Source organism: Hyla sarda, chromosome 1 (assembly GCF_029499605.1).
Source record: "Hyla sarda isolate aHylSar1 chromosome 1, aHylSar1.hap1, whole genome shotgun sequence".
Classification (NCBI taxonomy): domain Eukaryota; kingdom Metazoa; phylum Chordata; class Amphibia; order Anura; family Hylidae; genus Hyla; species Hyla sarda.
Genome location: NC_079189.1, coordinates 123,745,669 through 123,767,635, shown reverse-complemented (window position 1 = coordinate 123,767,635; position 21,967 = coordinate 123,745,669).

The following is a 21,967-nucleotide window of genomic DNA, read 5'->3' as shown; positions in this document are numbered from 1 at the left end:
ACAGTATTAGCAATCAAATGATTGCTATAGATAGTCCCTTATGGGGACATGAAAAGTGTTTAAAGAAAGTTAAAAAAAATAAAAATGTGAAAAATCCCCTCCCCCGATGAAAATGTAAACGGTCCCTTTTTCCCATTTTACCCCAAAAAGAGTAATAAATAAATAAATAAATTAATAAACATATTTGGTATCGCTGTGTGTATAAATTTCACAACTATTAACCCCTTAAGGACCAGGCCATTTTACACCTTAAGGACCAGAGCGTTTTTTGCAATTCTGACCACTGTCACTTTAAACATTAATAACTCTGGAATGCTTTTAGTTATCATTCCGATTCCGAGATTGTTTTTTCGTGACATATTCTACTTTAACTTAGTGGTAAAATTTTATGGTAACTTGCATCCTTTCTTGGTGAAAAATCCCCAAATTTGATGAAAAAAATGAAAATTTTGCATTTTTTAACTTTGAAGCTCTCTGCTTGTAAGGAAAATGGATATTCAAAATAATTTTTTTTGGTTCACATATACAATATGTCTACTTTATGTTTGCATCATAAAATTTATGAGTTTTTACTTTTGGAAGACACCAGAGGGCTTCAAAGTTCAGCAGCAATTTTGAAATTTTTCACAAAATTTTCAAACTCGCTATTTTTCATGGACCAGTTCAGGTTTGAAGTGAATTTGAAGGGTCTTCATATTAGAAATACCCCATAAAAGACCCCATTATAAAAACTACACCCCCCAAAGTATTCAAAATGACATTCAAGAAGTGTATTAACCCTTTAGGTGTTTCACAGGAATAGCAGCAAAGTGAAGGGGAAAATTCAAAATCTTAATTTTTTACACCCGCATGTTCTTGGAGACTCAATGTTTGAATTTTTGCAAGGGGTAAAAAGGAGAAAATTTTTACTTGTATTTGAAACCCAATTTCTCTCGAGTAAGCACATACCTCATATGTCTATGTTAATTGTTCGTCGGGCGCAGTAGAGGGCTCAGAAGGGAAGGAGCGACAAATGGTTTTTGGGGGGCATGTCACCTTTAGGAAGCCCCTATGGTGACAGGACAGCAAAAAAAAAACACATGGCATACCATTTTGGAAACTAGACCCCTCGGGGAATGTAAGAAGGGGTAAAGTGAATCTTAATAACCCACAGGTGATTCACGACTTTTGCATATGTAAAAAAAAAATAATAATTTACCTAAAATGCTTGGTTTCCCAAAAATTTTACATTTTTAAAAAGGGTAATAGCAGAAAATACCCCCCAAAATTTGAAGCCCAATCGCTCCCGATTCAGAAAACACCCCATATGGGGGCGAAAATTGCTTTGCTGGTGCACTACAGGTCTCAGAAGAGAAGGAGTCACATTTGGCTTTTTGAAAGCAAATTTTGCTCTGGGGGCATGCCGCATTTAGGAAGCCCCTATGGTGCCAGAACAGCAAAAAAAACACATGGCATACCATTTTGGAAACTATACCCCTCGGGGAATGTAACAAGGGGTAAAGTGAACCTTAATACCCTACAGGTGTTTCACAACTTTTGCATATGTAAAAAAAATGTTTTTTTTTACCTAAAATTTTACATTTTTAAAAAGGGTAATAGCAGAAAATACCCCCCAAAATTTGAAGCCCAATCGCTCCCGATTCAGAAAACACCCCATATGGGGGCGAAAATTGCTTTGCTGGTGCACTACAGGTCTCAGAAGAGAAGGAGTCACATTTGGCTTTTTGAAAGCAAATTTTGCTCTGGGGGCATGCCGCATTTAGGAAGCCCCTATGGTGCCAGAACAGCAAAAAAAACACATGGCATACCATTTTGGAAACTATACCCCTCGGGGAATGTAACAAGGGGTAAAGTGAACCTTAATACCCTACAGGTGTTTCACAACTTTTGCATATGTAAAAAAAATGTTTTTTTTTACCTAAAATTTTACATTTTTAAAAAGGGTAATAGCAGAAAATACCCCCCAAAATTTTAAGCCCAATTTCTCCCAATTCAGAAAACACCCCATATGGGGATGAAAAGTGTTCTGCTGGCGCACTACAGGTCTCAGAAGAGAAGGTGTCACATTTGGCTTTTTGAAAGCAAATTCTGCTCTGGGGGCATGCCTTATTTAGGAAGCCCCTATGGAGCCAGAACAGCCAAAAAAAACACATGGCATACCATTTTGGAAACTAGACCACTCGGGGAACGTAACAAGTGGTAATGTGAACCTTAATACCCCACAGGTGATTCACGACTTTTGCATATGTAAAAAAAAAAAAAAAAAATTTTTACCTAAAATGCTTGGTTTCCCAAAAATGTTACATTTTTAAAAAGGGTAATAGCAGAAAATATCCCCCACAATTTGTAACACAATTTCTCCCGAGTACGGCGATACCCCATATGTGGCCCTAAACTGTTGCCTTGAAAGACGACAGGGCTCCAAAGTGAGAGCGCCATGTGCATTTGAGGCCTAAATTAGGGACTGACATAGGGGTGGACATAGGGGTATTCTACACCAGTGATTCCCAAACAGGGTGCCTCCAGCTGTTGCAAAACTCCCAGCATGCCTGGACAGTCAACGGCTATCTGGCAATACTGTGAGTAGTTGTTTTGCAACAGCTGCAGGCTCCGTTTTGGAAACAGTGGTGTACCAGACGTTTTTCATTTTTATTGGGGAGGGGGGCTGTGTAGGGGTATGTGTATATGTAGTGTTTTTTACTTTTTATTTTATTTTTTGGTAGTGTAGTGTAGTGTTTTTAGGGTACAGTCACATGGGCGGTAACAAACTCAGTGTTTTGCAACCAGTGTGCCTTCAGCTGTTGCAAAAGCTGCAACCCCCAGCATGTACGGACAGCGGAAGGGCATGCTGGGTCTTGTAGTTATGCAACAGCTGGAGGCATACTACTTTGGCTGGGGATGCTGGGGATTGTAGTTATGCAACAGCTGGAGACACACTGGTTTGCTACTTAACTCAGTGTGCCTTCAGCTGTTGCAAAACTACAACTCTCAGCAGTCACCGACAGCCAACGGGCATGCTGGAAGTTGTAGTTATGCAACCACCAGATGCACCACTACAACTCCCAGCATGCACTTTAGCTGATTGTGCAAGCTGGGAGTTGTAGTTATACAACAGCTGAAGGTACACTTTTCCATAGAAAAAATGTGCCTCCAGCTGTTGCAAAACTATAAGTCCCAGCATGCCCATAAGGGAATGCTGGGAGTTGTGGTGGTCTTCCTCCTGCTGTTGCATAACTACAGCTCCCAGCATGCCCAGCATTTTTTGCATGCTGGGAGCTGTTGCTAAGCAACAGCAGGAGGCTGTCACTCACCTCCTACTGCTGCTGATCCACGCCACGCAGGTCAGTCCCACCGCCGCCGCCGTCACTCCTGGGGTCCCGATCCCAACATTAACGCCGGGGATCGGGTCCCCAGCACCCGGGGTGCATGTCCCGCACCCGCTCACGTCCTCCGGAAGAGGGGCGGAGCGGGCTGCGGGAGTGACACCCGCAGCAGGCGCCCTGATTGGTCGGCCGGCCAACGAATCAGGGCGATCGTGAGGTGGCACCAGTGCCACCTCACCCCTGCTGGCTATGGCTGTTTGGGGCCGTCTCTGACGGCCCCGATAAGCCAGTAATTCCGGGTCACCGGGTCAATGGAGACCCGATTGACCCGGAATCGCCGCAGATCGCTGAACTGAATTGATCGCAGACATGGGGGGGCATAAAGACCCCCCTGGGCGATATGCCGTGATGCCTGCTGAACGATTTCAGCAGGCATCGGGCACCGGCTCCCCTCTGGCTAGCGGCGGGGGGCCGGGAATGGACAGGACGTACTCCTACGTCCTCGGTCCTTAAGGACTCGGAAACGGGGGCGTAGGAGTACGTACATTGTCCTTAAGGGGTTAAAATATAATGTTAATGATCCCGTATGACGAAACGTAAAAAATGTTTAAAAAAATTGCTGCTTTTTTGTCACATTTTATTCCCCAAAAAAAGTGTTTAAAAGATTCATATACGCAAATGTGGTATCGATAAAAATTACAGATCACAGCGCAAAACATTAGCCCTCATACAGACGCGTATAGAGAAAAATGTTAAAGTAATAGGTGGTAAAAATAGGGTGATTTTAAATAAACTGATTTTTTACAAGAAGTTTGATATTTTTTTTAAAGCAGTAGAATAATAGAAATGTATGTAAAGATGGGTATCATTCTAATTGTATTGACCCACAGAATAAAGAAAACATGTAATTTTACAGTAAAGTATATAGTGTGATAATGATACCCTCCAAAATTAGCTAAATTGTTCTTTTCATTTACATTTCCTCACTAAAAATATAATTTTAGGGGGTTTTCTATACATTTCATGGTAAAATGAGAGGTCTTTACAAAGTATAATTGGTCACGCAAAAAACAAGCCTTCATATGTGTCTGTGGATGGAAATATGAAAGAGTTATGGATTGTAGAAGGCGAGGAAGAAAAAACAAAAATGCAAAGATAAAATTGGCCTGGTCCTTAAGGTCAAATGGGCTTGGTCCTTAAGGGGTAATTGACATAATATTTTATAGTTGGTACATTTACGCATGTGGCAAAAGCACATTTATGTTTATTTTGTTTACAGATTTTTTTTTTTCTTAAATGGGAAAGGACCCCCTTTCCCATTTATACTTTTATTAGGGAAGGGGTTAATTCACATTTACTAACTTTTTTTTTTTTTACACAAATTTATAGTCCCTATAGGGGACTAGTACATGCCATCTTTAGACTGCATACATTGTTCAATGTTATGCCATAGCATAGCATTGATCAGTGTTATCAGTGCTCTTGTGCTCCAGCCTGCTGAGGCTGACTGGAGCTTCAGACCAACATTCAGATGGTGAGGAGGCAGGTAAGGGCCCTCCTACTGTCCTATAAGCTGATCGGGACACTGCAGTTTCACCGCGGTGGTCCCATTCAGCTCTGCTGAGCTGCCAGGATAGATTGTTGTCTATTTTAGACGCCGCAATCAACTTTGATTGCGTCACCTAAGGGGTTAATGCCAGGCATCACCAGGATTGGTGATATCTGGTATAAGCCACGGGTCTCGGTGGATGATAGCTGTTGGGACCACCCTGCTATGACGCGGGGTAAGCTTGTGACCCTTTGTCATAGAAGGGGAGCGGGACAAGAGCCCTTAAGGTGTAAAAAGGGGTTTTCCAGTATCAGAAAAATCTATTTAAAAGTCTAGCGACAGAATACTTGTTTAAATCTACTGGAAATTTTGTATCTTAAGATTTGCCCAAGACTAAAGTGATCAGTATACAGATTTGAGAGTAGTCCCATGAACTTGCATGGGCCTTCTGACAAATCCATATCCTGGCCACTGCTATGACAACTCTCAGGCTCTAAAGTTGCTGGGAGATTTCAGGTACATTCACACATGCATATTTTCTGTAGCAGATTTTGCTACGCACTGAAGTCAATGGGCAGAAAAATCAGCAGCAGATCTGCAGCTAATATATGCATGTGTGCTATATCAGAAATCCTGCTGCAGGACCAATGTCAGAGTTATGCCTTAAAAAAGAAATTACTACCCCAAGAGTTATAACCTCCTAATATCACTAACTGTACTGACTTCACCATGCTTTTGATTAAATCACACAAGAAGTTGTGTAGTCCTTTAATTTACAGTGTAGTGTTGTCCCTGACTCCTTCCTCCTGTGACAATACATAATTCTCTGTTGCCTCAGGACGTATTACTACATGTGTTTTCTGAGCTCAACCATCCTCCTGAATGATGTCATCACATTTGACCTGCCCCTACAGCTAAAGTCACCACCTGTTTCCAGCCCACCCAGTCCTTCTACACTTACATTAAGGGATGGCTGTGGTGTGTATAAACCATTGCCACCTTATAATGAATGATGCCACAGGCAGAGGAGCAGATAGGAAAAGAATACAGCAGCTTCTGGATCATGTTTACTTATAGTCTGTCACAAATTACACACACACAAAAAAAAGATTTCTTTTTTGAATTTGTCACCTACTGTCTTGAAAAAATACTTCAAAATGCATGAAGAACAAAATAAAACACCTACGTTTTCTGATAATTTTTTTTTTTGCTTTTTTAACAAAAAATGCTGTACCAAGTATGCGCCAAGAAGGAATTACTTAGCTTCCTGCATTTTTTTTTCTTCATGCATTGAGCCCATGGTGCCAAGTTATATTACTGTGTAATATGCTTATATTACCCCTCTATGTCGATTGGTCCCATTTTCATGCACAAGACCCATACTCTGTGGTGCAATTCTTTTTACTTTCATGTTGTCACTGACCTTTCTCAGCATTCCATGTCACCAAAGACAATATTTTATAAGTCACATGGTCTTCAGGAGCTATTCTGCACTGGGTGGGTGGATAGCAGGGTGGAAGATTTTCACTGAAGTAATGCTATCCTCGGACCCACTGCAGCATTGCCACGCCCTCTGGAGACATGTATTACATATTGTCTTCGGCCTCGTCGAATGTTAGGAAAGGTCAGAGACAACAGTAAAATAAAAAAGCTTGCACTACAGCACTTCCCGATGTGGGTCCTGTGCTTGATAAAGGAACAACGGGGTGCTCAGGTGTATTGGAAGCATATTACACAATATTTTAACTTGGTATTAAGGGCTCAAAGGCTATAGTAACTTAGAATATTTCTTTAAAGACTAAAGAAAGGTTTTAGAATGCACCACTGAGCCCACAAGATACTGTAAATAATAAATCCAAAGAAAGGGCAAAATAATACCAATATATTTAAAGTCGAGTGTGTTGATGACTAACAATAAATCCTATATACACACTAGAACACCAATTTTATACATAAATAGTAAACTTTATTGAGAACATCATTTAATAAAAACAGTTAAAAGGGACAGTATAGCCAGACAAAAAAGGAGTTGGTAAGGCAGGTAGTATATTGTTGGTTAGTATAAATGCAAAAATGCAAAACATGACATAGTTATTCCTAACTACAGAGTAGGGCCCCCAGTATAACAATAATTATAAGTTACACATAACAGTCATGTAAAAGATTGCACCAAAAAACAAAGCTAACCTAAATAAGGAGGTCACTGCATACATAGCCTCCAGCGAGTGGTCAGGAGAAAGGGGAAAGGCAAGTAATGGTGTGCAATTAGAGCACAGAATATCAGCATTACCATGAAGCTTCCCCACTCACAAAGCACAGGCTGGGAGACATAGACAGTGTACCTACCTATACAACACCAGTACCCCAACGTCGTTTCGCCGTTTGGCTTCCTCAGGGAGTATGACCAAGTCTAGTTTGTGGGGGTATATATACAACATACCAGCCAATGGGGATTTATGAGTAAATAATTCATATACAGTTCACCTGGATCGGTGACATGGTCCCGGTATCTGGCGCCATCTTGGTGCGCATCGCGCATGCGCGATGACGTGGTGCGTCCACCATCGTCATCCCGCGAGACAGAGGGAGTAATCCGCGCGTGCGCGGTGCGCACCAAGGATCAAGATATTAACATCAGAAAATACACGAGCGGATATCATAGCATATCCTACCCAGGATAATCAAGTAATAATAAATGCAAGAAAGGAGCGCCATTGAGAAGAGAAGAAACAGGAAATAAAAGAAAAGAAAATGAAGAGAACAAAACACAGAAGAGAGCGCACCGCACATCTATGCATGTGTCAGGCTACAAAATATATCCAGGCCATTCATAGAGTAGAAGCAGTGTAACGGCCAGGCATAGATACACACACCCCGTTGGGGATTCAAACCCCATTCCAGGAGCAAAAAAATTTTTTTTTTCTCTTTGTTACAATTAAATAGTGAAAAGTGCCACTAAAGGTGCAGGTGAGTATAGGTGAAACATGCATAAAAAATGTGAAAAAACAGTGCAAAAAAGTGACACAATCAAGATAATAAGCATATTATTGCTATGTTGCTGGCTGAAACCCTCGCTAATAAAAAACGAAAAAGAAAAAGGGGTATGTGGTATGTGTAATATCAATTCATATATAAAGTGAAAATTAATCATGGGTAGTTGGTTCTAGTGTATGGTGGATGATTAGCATGTATAAAAAATAATTGTATAATGGATACAAATAATTATGTGCAAAGATAAATATTAGTGATACTGAATGGAAACTTGTGATGTAACCATATGATGTATAATCGAGTGTACCCACTCCTAATTAGTGTGTAAACGAGCATACAGTGTACTAAAAGTGTATAACAATATGAACATTTTTTATATATAAATTAGATAATTAATGACTGTATGTATAGATGGCAAAGTGTATCAGACAAAACGACTGTTAATCAACACCTCAAAAGACAGAAAAATATATCAATAATTTTATTCAACAATACTATATATAACAGTAATTCATATAGTACCCGGTTGCTGGTGGCCCTACTCAATAAAGTGACAAGTGCTTTGCTGCTGATGGTCATCAGTGCTCTCTTCAAATTTCCAAACTCTTTTGGACACAGGACCAATTTTCAAAACCCTATAAAGTGTGAAAAAATATGTATATGTATATATATAATAAAGAAACAAGGAAAAGAATAAAAAAATGTAAAAATTTTTTTAAATCATTAGAACCACAAAACTAAAAGCGGGATCAGATAGCAATAACTAGTATTAATAGAAGAGATAGTAGGAAGTCATACTATCACGAAAAATCACAGGTACGAGGCAAAACTATTGTATTCATTAAGGTCATAGGGAGTAGTGGTTCTCAACTTGTAGATCCACATAGTTTCCTTCTGTGCCAAAATCTTTCTCCAGTTCCCCCCCCCCCCCCCCCCCCTTGGTCCAGGTACCACTCTATCAATGCCTCTCACCTTGAAGAGGGTGCTGTTACAATCATGATACTGACGAAAGTGGCGGGGTATGGTCTTTAGCTTCTGTAGATCTATTTACTCCTTGGCTGCTTCAATTCCTAAAACATGTTCCCGTATTCTCCGACGGAATTCCCTGCAGGTAAGTCCAACATAAATCATGTTACAAGGACAGGTGGCGTAATAGATTACTCCTGTGGTAATACAAGTAATAGGGTGTGTAATCACATATCTCTTGTCTGTACTTGAATTCCAAAATTAATTTGTCGTTTCTACATTTGGACAGGCTACACACCCCCCACAGGGTTTACAACCCCCTTTTGGTCCCTTTGACCCAAATAGTCGCTGCACTGGTTGTCCTCTATGATGACTGTGGACCAGCATGTCTCTAAGGTTCTTTGATCTCCGGTAGGTAATTGAAGGTTTGTGTGATATATATTGAGACAATATCGGGTCCATTTGTAAAATTGGCCAGTGTTTGCACAGGGCTCTTTGTAGTTGACGCCACCTGGTGTTGTAAGCAGATATGAATCTTACCTGATCATTTCCCTTTTTCCCCTTGGACTGGGTAAGCAAATTGCCTCTTGATGTGTACAGGTGTATTGGAAGCATATTACACAATATTTTAACTTGGTATTAAGGGCTCAAAGGCTATAGTAACTTAGAATATTTCTTTAAAGACTAAAGAAAGGTTTTAGAATGCACCACTGAGCCCACAAGATACTGTAAATGCTACATTACACATCTGCGCAACTCCTTTTTATATGGCCGCTTAGTTGGGATCCTTCTGCTTGGGCCAATTCTTGTCTTGCCACGCTATCGTTCATTGCTCCACAGCCTTCAGCAAGTAGGCAACATCCAACTCACCTACTCCATGCTGCTAAACATGCTATCCTTAGTCTTCCACAGATTAGCCATCATTATTGATGGGTTGTCCCTACGCGGTTAAACAGTACATTCCCCAAGCCACAGTATTTAGTAGGGAATTTGTGTATGGACCTCTGGACACGATGATGCCTGCAATAGATAGACTAATCCTTTGCACAGTATGTAAAAAAATATTGATTTAGGTTCTGATTTTACTTTTTTTCGTCTTTTTTGAAGATTGTTTATGTATTTGTATGAATCTCACACGCAACAATAAGGTAACGTGAATTAAATAAAGAGGTGGTTTGGTTGGGATGTATAAATGCTTAGTAAAATTAATTTTCCTAACATAAAAAAAGAACTGAAAAGGAATATGAATTTACGTACACAAATACAGTCAAGGTCAGTACAATGATGACTCAAGGCAGTTTTTCATACTGTTCTGCAGAAATGTACAAGGTAATCCCAAAAGATTAGCAAAAAGGAAAATCTTTTAAGACCATGACATTGGATGTTATTTTTTAAAATTAAGGTCTGGTGGTAAGAAACATAAAAAAGCTCTAAAAACACATCCATATAGCACTAATTGTCTTTTAACTGTTCTGGTGCTTCACAGTAATTTGACATTTGTTTTAAAAACTTACATTCTGAGTTATTTTACACAGGGGTATGGCAATACGACTGTAATAGGGATCCATGGTATGTGTGCATTAAAGCTGACATTGCATGAGTATTTACTCCATTTTTCAGTCCGTAATTGAGTGTTCCAAATGTTTTTCATGTTGTGTTGATTGTTAATGTGTATAGCATTTATATTCCATTGGTATTAACCCCTTAAGGACCCAGCCAATTTTCACTGTAGGACACGGCCATTTTTTGAACATCTGACCACTGTCACTTTAAGCATTAATAACTCTGGAATGCTTTTACCTTTCATTCTGATTCCGAGTTAGTTTTTTCGTGACATATCCTACTTTATGTTAGTGGTAAAATTTTGTTGATACTTGCATCATTTCTTGGTGAAAAATTCAAAAATTTGATGAAAAAGTAAAAAAAATTTGCATTTTTTTTACTTTGAAGCTCTCTGCTTATAAAGAAAATGAATATTCAAAATAAATTATATATTGATTTACATATACAATATGTCTACTTCATGTTTCCATCATAAAGTTTACATCTTTTTACTTTTGGAAGACATCAGAGGGCTTCAAAGTACAGCAGCAATTTTCCAATTTTGCACAAAATTTTCAAAATTGAAAATTTTCAGGGACCAGTTCTGTTTTGAAGTGGATTTGAAGGGCCTTTATATTAGAAATACCCCACAAATGATCCCATTATAAAAACTGCACCCTCAAAGTATTCAAAATGACATTCAAAAGGTTTGTTACTCCTTTAGGTGTTTCACAGGAATAGCAGCAAATTGACAGAGAAAATTCAAAATGATCATTTTTTACACTGGCATGTTCTTGTAGACCCAGTTATTGAATTTTTTCAAGGGGTAAATGGAAAGAAATCAACCTAAAATGTGAAACCCAATTTCTCTTGAGTTAGAAAATACCTCATATGTGTATGTCAAGTGTTCGGCGGGCGCAGTAGAGGGCTCAAAAAGGAAGGAGTGACAGTGGGATTTTGGAGAGTGAGTTTTTCTGAAATAGTTTTTGGGGGGCATGTCACATTTAGGAAGCCCCTATGGTGCCAGAACAGCAAAGAAAAACACACACGGCATACTATTTTGGAAACTAAACCCCTCAAGGCACGTAACAAGGGGACCAGCGAGCCTTAACACCCCACAGGTGTTTGATGACTTTTCGTTAAAGTTGGATGTGAAAAGGATTTTTTTTTCCCTAAAATGCTGGTTTTCCCTCAAATTAATTTTTTTTACAAGGGATAATAGGACAAAATGATCCCCAAAATTTTTAACCCCATCTCTTCTGAGTATGGAAATACCTCATGTTAGGACATCAAGTGCTCTGCTGGCGCACTACAATGCTCAGAAGAGAAGGAGCGCCATTGAGCTTTTGGGAAAAAAATTGTTTGGAATGGAAGTCAGGGGCCATGTGCGTTTACAAAGCCCCCTGTGGTGCCAAAACAGTGGACCCCCCCCCCCACATGTGACCCTATTTTGGGCAAACTACAATACTCAGAAGAGAAGGAGTCACATTTAGCTTTTGAAAAGCAAAATTTGCTGAAATGATTTTGGGGGGGCATGTCCCATTTAGGAAGCCACTGTGGTTCCAGGACAGCAAAAAAAAAACATGGAATACTATTTTGGAAACTACACCCCTCAAGGCACGTAACAAGGGGTCCAGTGAGCCTTAACACCCGACAGGTGTTTGACGACTTTTTGTGAAAGTTGGATGTGTAAATGATTTTTTTTTCCACTTAAATGCTAGTTTTCCCTCAAATTTTAAATTTTTACAAGGGGTAATAGGACAAAATGCCCCCAAAATTTGAAACCCCATCTCCTCTGAATATGGAAATACCCCATGTGTGGACGTCAAGTGCTCTGCTGGCGCACTACATTGCTCAGAAGAGAAGGAGCGCCATTGAACTTTTGGGAAAAAAAAATGTTTGGAATGGAAGTCAGGGGCCATGTGCCTTTACAAAGCCCCCCGTGGTGCCAGAACAGTGGACCCCCCCCCCACATGTGACCCTATTTTGGAAACTACACCCCTCACAGAATTTAATAAGGAGTGCAGTATTTACACCCAACTGGCGTTTGACAGATCTTTGGAACAGTGGGCTGTGCAAATGAAAAATTACATTTTTCATTTTCACGGACCACTGTTCCAAAAGTCTGTCAGACACCTGTGGGGCATAAATGCTCACTGTACCCCTTATTACATTACGTGAGGGGTGTAGTTTCCAAAATGGGATCACATGTGGGTATTTATTTTTTTGCGTTTATGTCAGAACCGCTGTAAAATCACCACCCCATTTTGCGCCCACATATGGGGTATTTCTGTACTCAGGAGAAATTGCGTTACAAATTTTAGGGGTCTTTTCTTCCTTTTACTGCTTGTGAAAATAAAAAGTATGGGGCAAAACCAGCATGTTAGTGTAATTTTTTTTATTTTTTACACTAACAAGGTGGTGTAGCCCCCAACTTCTCCTTTTCATAAGGGGTAAAAGGAGAAAAATCCCCCCAAAATTTGTAGTGCAATTTCTCCTGAGCACGGAAATACCCCATATGTGGCCCTAAACTGTTTCCTTGAAATACGACAGGGCTCCGAAGTGAGAGAGCTCCATGCGCATTTGAGGACTAAATTAGGGATTGCATAGGGGTGGACATAGGGGTATTCTACACCAGTGATTCCCAAACAGGGTGCCTCCAGCTGTTGCTAAATTCCCAGCATGCCTGGACAGTCAGTGGCTGTCCGGAAATGCTGGGAGTTGTTGTTTTGCAACAGCTGGAGGCTCCGTTTTGGAAACACTGCCATACAATAAGTTTTTCATTTTTATTGGGGGGGGGGGGGCAGTGAAAGGGGGTGTATATGTAGCGTTTTATTCTTTGTTATGTGTTAGTGTAGTGTTTTTAGGGTACATTCACACTGGCGTGTTACGGTGAGTTTCCCGCTAGGAGTTTGCGCTGCGGTGAAAAATTTTCCGCAGCCCAAACTTGAAGCAGGAAACTTACTGTAAAGCTGCCAGTGTGAATGTACCCTGTACGTTCACATGGGGGAGCAAACCTCCAGCTGTTTGAAAACTACAACTCCCAGCATGTACTGACAGACCGTGCATGCTGGGAGTTGTACTTTTGCAACAGCTGGAGACGCACTGGTTGGAAAACCTTCAGTTAGGTTCTGTTACCTAACTCAGTATTTTCCAACCAGTGTGCCTCCAGCTGTTGCAAAACTACAACTCCCAGCATGTACTGATCGCCAAAGGGCATGCTGGGAGATGTAGTTATGCAATAGCTGGAGGTACCCAACTACAACTCCCAGCATGCCGAGACAGCTGTTTGCTGTTTGGGCATGCTGGGATTTGCAGTTTTGCAACATCTGGAGGGCTACAGTTTTAGAGAACACTGCAAAGTGATTTCCAAACTGTGGTCCTCCAGCAGGTTGCAAAACTACAAATCCCAGCATGCCTAGACAGCAAACAGTTGTTTGGGCATGCTAGGAGTTGTAGTTTGGCAATATCTGGAGGGCTACAGTTTAGGGACCACTATATAGTGTTCTCAAACTGTAGCCATCCAGCTGTTGCAAAACTATATATTCCAGCATGCCCAAACTGCTGTCTGGGTATGCTGGGAGTTGTAGTTTTGCAACATCTGGAGGGCTATAGTTAGAGATCACTGTATAATGGTCTCAAACTGTACCCTCCAGATGTAGCTAGGTAACTCACCGGCTTCCGTCGGATCCAGCCGCACGTCATCGCCGCCCGCCGATCTCCGTCGCCCGCAGCCTCCGTCGCCCGCCCGGATGGGTAAGTGGATATTCGGCGCCGGTCCCCGTCGTTTCCCCATCCTGCCCCGCCTATTGTGGGTGGGCCGGACAGGAAAACCGAAAGTTAACCCCCCCGCCCCCGATCTGCTATTGGTGGTCGTGTCTAGACCACCAACAGCAGGGATAGGAGAGGTGTCTTCAGGGGGATTGTGGGTGTCTTAGACACCCGCGATCCCCCTTATATTCCGGGTCACTGGGTCACCATAGACCCGTAATGACCCGGAATCGGGCAAATCGCAAGTGTGATTTCACTTGCTATTTGCCGCGATCATTGACATGGGGGGGCCTGATGACCCACCTGGGCATTTGCACGGGATGCCTGCTGAACGATTTCAGCATGCATCCCGGCTCCGATCTCTGCCCGGCGCGCGGCAGGGGCCGCAATTCTCCATGACGTACCCATACGTCATGAGTTCTTAAGTACCAGTGTGTCCTTAAGGGGTTAAAACCTGTTTTTATATTGACCTAATGGTCCTTCAGTAGATCAAGCTCAATTTATCCATACTAGAAGCATAAACCAAACTACAGTTTATATTTTTGAAGGCTCTTATTTCATGTAGATTATAAGGTGCCACTTCATCTTACAGTGTACCTGTCATTAACAAAAACTTTTGATATAATGTAGATAATACCATTATAAGTACACAGTGGTCCCTCAACATACGATGGTAATCCGTTCCAAATGAACCATCGTTTGTTGAAACCATCGCAATGTAAAGTATAGGAAGCTGTACTCACCTGTCCCCGCAGCTCTGGACCCATCACCGATGCCCTGGATGTCGCCCTCCATCGCTGTCCCCGTGGTGTCCCCGACGCTTCGGACGTCTCTGCTTCCCCGGGATCCTCACTCTCCGCTCTCCATCGCTGTCATCACGTCACTACGCACGCATGCCACTCCTATTGGATGACAAGGTGGCGTGCGCGCAACGTGATGACGACGAAGGAGAACGCCGGCGATGGAGGGAATCGTGAAAATGACACTCCGGAGCCCCAAGGACAGGTAGGAGACCATCACCGGAGCACACGGGGCACTGTAAACGGCTATCCGGTCTCAGCTGAAGCAGTCTGCGCTGCCGGATAGCCGTTTATGCGATGACCCCGACATACAAAAGCATCATATGTTGATGCTGCCTTCAACATGCGATGGCCTCTGAGAGGCCATCGCATGTTGAAATTATTGTATGTCGGGGCCATCGTAGGTCGGGGGGTCACTGTATTTGTATTATATACTGATGAATTTTTTTTATATTTTTGGGTGAAAAAATGCTTTCTCTGCAGCTATTACCTGTGTGTCTCTGTGAGGAGACCAAATTTAGGAAATGTAGGTGGGACAAGTAGGGTTCTGTGGAGGCTCCTGGCTTGTCAATCATCCTGCTGCATGAGCCATTTGTATATTACAAATATGCATATAAAGTTATTTTCTACATTACATTACAAAAAGTTTTTGCTAATGACAGGTACACTTTAACTAAGCGCTCAATGTTTGCTTATGTATTCCTTTTTTTAATACTTTTTTCTTTACTTTTTTTTGCTTATGTGTGACTTATTTATTTACTGGTTTCAGCCTGTTGATAATTTTCTTTCAGGTGAGCAATTTTTTTCTTTTTACTTTGTAGTGGCTTTTTTTTGCTCCATGTTTGAGCTGGAGTAAATTTAATCAATTTTTAACCTTGTTGCGCCTTTTTTTTGCGCAGTTGCGACTGTCGCAGTTAATAAATACCAGACTACCAGTAGTCCATTTTAAAATTATTACATAGTCAAGTTTTGGAAAACTTGCTTTTCTCGCTTTCCAGTCAAAATGTTGCACAAAAAATCGCGTAGTCGCAGGTGCGACATTTGTGCGACATTTTTAGTAAAAAAAATTTAACTAAATTGCTTGATAAATGTCTGTCTATATGAATGCACAGGTGTCAGGATCCGGATAGGTATGCAGCGAGGACACTGGTGGTGGATCCTCTGTGTCAGTGGGGTGATGACGTGGGCCGTACCAGGGGAACGGAGTCTAAGGGGTTACTGGTTTTCACCAGAGCCCACCGCAAAGCGGGATGGACTTGCAGCGGCAGGTAACCCCCAGGTCGTTCCACCCGATAGCGACTCAACCCCAGCTGACAGCTCAGACAGGCGCGGTACAAAGGCACAAGGCAAGAGCAAGGTCGGACGTAGCAGAAGGTCAGGGCAGGCAGCAAGGGTCATAGTCAGGGGCAGCAGCAGAGGTTCTGGAAACACTGGCTTGGGAAGACACTAAACGCTGTCACTGGGCACAAGGCAACAAGATCCGGCGATGACAGGAAGGGGAAGTGGGTTTTTATAGGGAAGGCACAGGTGCAGGTACTGATTGGGCCAGGCGCACTGGCCCTTTAAATCTCAAAGAGGCGGCGTGTGCACGCCCTAGGGTACGGAGCCGCGCGCGCCGGGACTGAGCAGACGGAGGACGGGACAGGTGAGGAGATTGGGATGCGAGCCGCGAGCAGGCGCGTCCCGCTATGCGGATCGTATCCCCGCCGGTGACACTAGTGCAGCGCTCCCGGTCAGCGGGTCTGACCGGGGCGCTGCACGGAGGTGAACGGCGCAAGCGCTCCGGGGAGGAGCAGGGACCCGGAGCGCTCGGCAAAACAGTTACAATATTCCCTCCAGATGAAGATTGGGTTCAAAATATGTGTTGGGGTGGCAGTTGACTTTTTATTATGATTTTGGTGTTAATGCTATGTACCTAGAACAGTAATTGAAAGATCATGAGGTTGTTTGGGGCTAATATGTGCCATCCATTGGCTTGGGTGATCCCTGGTATGGCAATACTGCAGGAGGTAATGTTGTGGCTACACGTGTGATGCTGCCATGGATTGATGCTTGGCTGGAGGAGCATATTTTGTTGTCATCTTTATGTGCCAATAGTAAAAGGACAAAAACAAGGCTAGGACCTAATCAATGACATAATGCAGGTACAGAAGAAGCGCCAGGGGTTGGGCCTTAAGTAAGTATTAGTGATGCTGAGTAAGAAGGAGGGCAGGATCAGTATAAGGAGTAGACAGAGCAACATACACGGACTAGAGGCAAGAACAGGCCCGAGTAAGGTCCATAAAGTAGACCAGGAGCAGGTCCATAGTAAGAACTTAGACAAGGTCCATAAAATTCACTAGGAACAGGTCTAGAGAAAATAGCAGCTGCAGGTCCTGAGTACGGAAAATTTAAAAAATTCATGTAAAGGCAAAAATTCACGTACTCGAAAATCCGCATATGCGAAAATTCATGTGTGTGAAAATATTATTCACATATGCGAAAATATATTATTCATATATGCGCGAATATATTTTCTTTATAGTCTAAACATATATTCGCACATGAGAAAAACTTGCAAAACTACAACTCCCAGCATGCCCAGACAGCAAACAGCTATCTGGGCATGCTGGGAGTTGTAGTTTTGCAACATCTGGAGGGCCACAGTTTAAAGACCACTGTGCCGTGGTCTCTAAACTGTAGCCCGCCAGCTGTTGCAAAACTGCAAATCCCAGCATGCCCAAACAGCAAACAGCTGTGTAGGCATGCTGGGAGTTGTAGTTGCGCATCTCCAGCTGTTGCATAACTACATCTCCCAGTACATGCTGGGAGTTGTAGTTTTGCAACAGCTGGAGACACACTGGTTGGAAAATATTAGGTTAGGTTACTGAACCTAACTGAAGGTTTTCCAACCAGTGTGCCTCCAGCTGTTGCAAAACTATAACTCCCAGCATGCATGGTCTGTCATGGTCATGGTTACCCCCCCCCCCCCCATGTGGACGTACAGGGTACATTCACATGGGCGATTTTACAGTGCGTTTCCTGTTTCAGGTTTGAGTTGCGGAAAATTTTCCACCGCAGCGCAAACTCCTAGCGGGAAACTCACTGTTAACCTCCCCCTGTGCGAATATACCCTAAAAACACTACACAACACTACACATAATAAAGGGTAAAACACTCCATATACACCCCCTTACACTGTCCCCCCCCCCAAATAAAAATGAAAAACATCATACGGCAGTGGTTCCAAAACGGAGCCTCCAGCTGTTGCAAAACATAAACTCCCTGCATTTACGGTCAGCCACTGACTGTCCAGGCATGTTGAGAGTTTAGCAACAGCTGGAAACACCCTGTTTTTGAATCACTAGAGTAGAATACCCATATGTCCACCCCTATGCAATCCCTAATTTAGTCCTCAAATGCGCATGATGCTCTCTCACTTCGGAGCCCTGTCATATTTCAAGGAAACAGTTTAGGGCCACATATGGGGTATCTCCGTACGCGGGAGAAATTGTGTTACAAATTTTTGGGGGGCTTTTTCTCCTTTTATCCCTTATGAAAAGGAAAAGTTGGGGCCTACACCACCCTGTTAGTGTAAAAAAATTTAAAAAAATGTACACTAACATGCTGGTGTTGCCCGATACTTTTCATTTTCACAAGTAGTAAAAGGAAAAAATGACCCCCAAATTTGTTACGCAATTTCTCCTGAGTATGGAAATACTCCATATTTGGGCATAATATACTCTACAGGCGCACAAGGCATCTCAGGAATGAGAGCGCACCATGTACATTTGAGGCCTAAATTGGTGATTTGCACAGGGGTGGCTGATTTTACAGCGGTTCTGACATAAACGCAAAAAAATAAATACCCACATGTGACCCTCTTTTGGAAACTGCACACCTCACGGAACGTGACAAGGGGTATAGTGAGCCTTAACACCCCACAGGTGTTTGACGAATTTTCATTAAAGTTGGATGGGAAAATTAGAACAAAATTTTATTTTCACAAAAATGCTGGTGTTACCCTAAATTTTTCATTTTCACAAGGTAAAATAGGAAAAAAGCCCCCCAAAACTTGTAACACCATTTCTTCTGAGTATATAAATACCCAATATGAGGATGTAAAGTGATCTGCTGGCGAACTACAATGCTCTGAAGAGAAGGAGCGACATTGGGATTTTGGAGAGCGAATGTGTCTGGAATTGAAGGCCACGTGTGTTTATAAAGCCTGTTCCTGCTCTGTTCCTGCTCAACGTCTTCTCAAAGACTGGTCTACAACTTGATTTACCTGATGGCTGTTCTTCATTGACCTCCATTTAGAGGCATGAGCTCCAGCAAAGGAGTCGACCCTCGGGATCAAGATCAACTTTTCTACCCCGCATTGCTTTGAAGGTTCTATTATATTGAGCCAAATATGTTGTTTTCCGTTTATGCTTTCACTCTCTTTTTTTCTTTCTCTCCGTTCCCTTTTTGACTGCGACACTTTTTCTATCCCATCCTCTGCCTTACTCTCACCCTTTTCCATCAGGCTATGTGTGTGCTGGCTGGGAGGCGCACATGGCCAACTCTATCTTCATCTTCTACCAACTCCTCCCTTTCAATATGTTTTTCATAAATGGTTATTAAGTTAGCGAGTATTAATGTGAACGGTCTCAATGCCCCTCACAGACGCTCCTACCTGTGGAGGGAGGCTAAACTTCTGCAATGTGATATAATGTGCATACAAGAGACTCATCTGCTACCAGCGGACACACACAGGGTTAAACATGTAGCACTTCCTCACATTTTTCATTCCACCCACAACTCCAAAACGAGAGGTGTCTCCATTGCAATACGTAATACAGTGGCCATTTCCTTACACCAATGTACCACTGACCCCGCAGGAAGGTTCATTATCCTTCAATGCACGGTGAACTCTATTCCCTTAACGATAGTATCCGTTTACTCCCCTAACACATGTCAACTTAGGTTTTTGAGATCTGTCACACGTCTGTGTGTGTCTGTGTGTTTGGTGACTTTAATTTAATAGCGCACTCTGCTATAGACACCACATCTGGCACTCGCTTCATCTCGCACATGTTGGACTCTTGGTTTCAAACTGAAGATTTATATGACATATGGAGGGTGCATCATCCCTCTGAAAGGGATTTTACCTTTTTTTCTGGAGTGCATAACTCCTATTCACGCATTGATATGTTCTTGGTGGACAGGAATTTATTAACTAGGACCTTCCGTTCTTCCATAGAAGAAATTAAATGGTCCGATCATCCTGCCTTTTCCATTTCAATTAAAGATATTTCCTCACCTCCTGCACTTATGTGGAGATGTAGTCCCTTTCTCCTGTCTCATCAGGAATATTTGCAATGCCTCAGAAAAGATATACAGGAATATTTTTCTCTCAATGCCCCTTCTATGCCTAATCCGATAACGTTATGGAACTGCCATAAAGCAGTCGCTCTTGGCTTTTGCATTAAATATTGTTCTATACTGAAAAGGCTGAGAGACCAACATGTGACTGAGACTCTCTCCCTCTTGCGCACAGAGGAAGAGGAAAACAAAAGAAACCCCTCTCCTACTAAAGCACAAAAGGTCACCTCAATACGCAACGACCTGCGTTGCCTATTGTTAACCTCTTACGAAAAAGGTCCACAGGAAACTGGGAGAAACTTACTACTCCCAAGATAATAAATCTGGCAAACTACTAGCCCATAGATTGAAATCCAGACAACAAAAATCCTGCATTCCCTTCCTCATCCACAAAGTCACAGGTAACAAATTATTGACAACGATGGACATTGCCAATGGCTTCCAATCTTTCTACTCCCAATTATATAATTTGGACACATCCATACCCTCTTCCCCAAATCATCTCCATGACATACAAACCTATCTCTCCTCCCTTTACCTTCCCACTCTGTCCCCTTCTCAACTAGAATCCCTCAACAAAGCAATCTCCTTACCCGAACTACTAAAAGGTATTCAGTCCCTCCCCAACAATAAAGCCCCTGGCCCTGATGGTTTCATCTCAGCATACTATAAGACATTTTCTCCCATACTCTCATCTTATTTGTTAGCCTTTTGTAACTCCGCAACGCAATTAGGCTCCTTGCCCAAGGAGAAACTAGAGGCCTTAGTCACCACTCTCCACAAACCTGGGAAGCCCGTGGACAAACCCCAAAATTTTGGTCCCATATCACTCCTTAATCAGGACTTAAAGATATATTCCAAAATTCTTGCTAACCGCCTCGCTCCTCTTAACCTAGTTTTATTCACCCTGACCAGGCTGGCTTTGTTCCTGTCAGGTAAACCTCTGATAACACCGGAAAACTGCTCAATATCCTACATCATGTAGAGACGCACGCCACTCCAACCCTGGTGATGGCGTTTGATGCCGAGAAGGCGATTGACAGATTTCGATGGTCCTTCACCTTCTCGGTCCTCCGCGCCATGGGATTCTCTGGGAACATCCTCTCTGCAATATCATCCCTATACTCTTGCCCTTCAGCAAGAGGATTAGCCAATGGCAGCCTGCCCGACCCTTTCACTGTCACAAATGGCTCCCGTCAGGGATGTCCTCTCCCACCCATTTGACTGGAAGATATCTTCATTAGATTATCGTGGGGTAAGGTTGGCCACACTACATAGCTCTCTATACTACACAAATTTCCTTCCCCTTTTACAAGCATTGTCATCAGAGGCAACCACTTACCTTAACCCCTTAAGGACCAGGCCTTTTTACAACTTAGGACCAGAGCGTTTTTTGAACATCTGACCACTGTCACTTTAAACATTAATAAATCTGGAATGCTATTAGTTATCATTCTGATTCCGAGATTGTTTTTTCGTGACATATTTTTTTGGGTTCACATATACAATATGTCTACTTTATATTTGCATCATAAAATTTATGAGTTTTTACTTTTGGAAGACACCAGAGGGCTTCAAAGTTCAGCAGCAATTTTCAAATTTTTCACAAAATTTTCAAACTCACTATTTTTCAGGGACCAGTTCAGTTTTGAAGTGGATTTGATGGGTCTTCATATTAG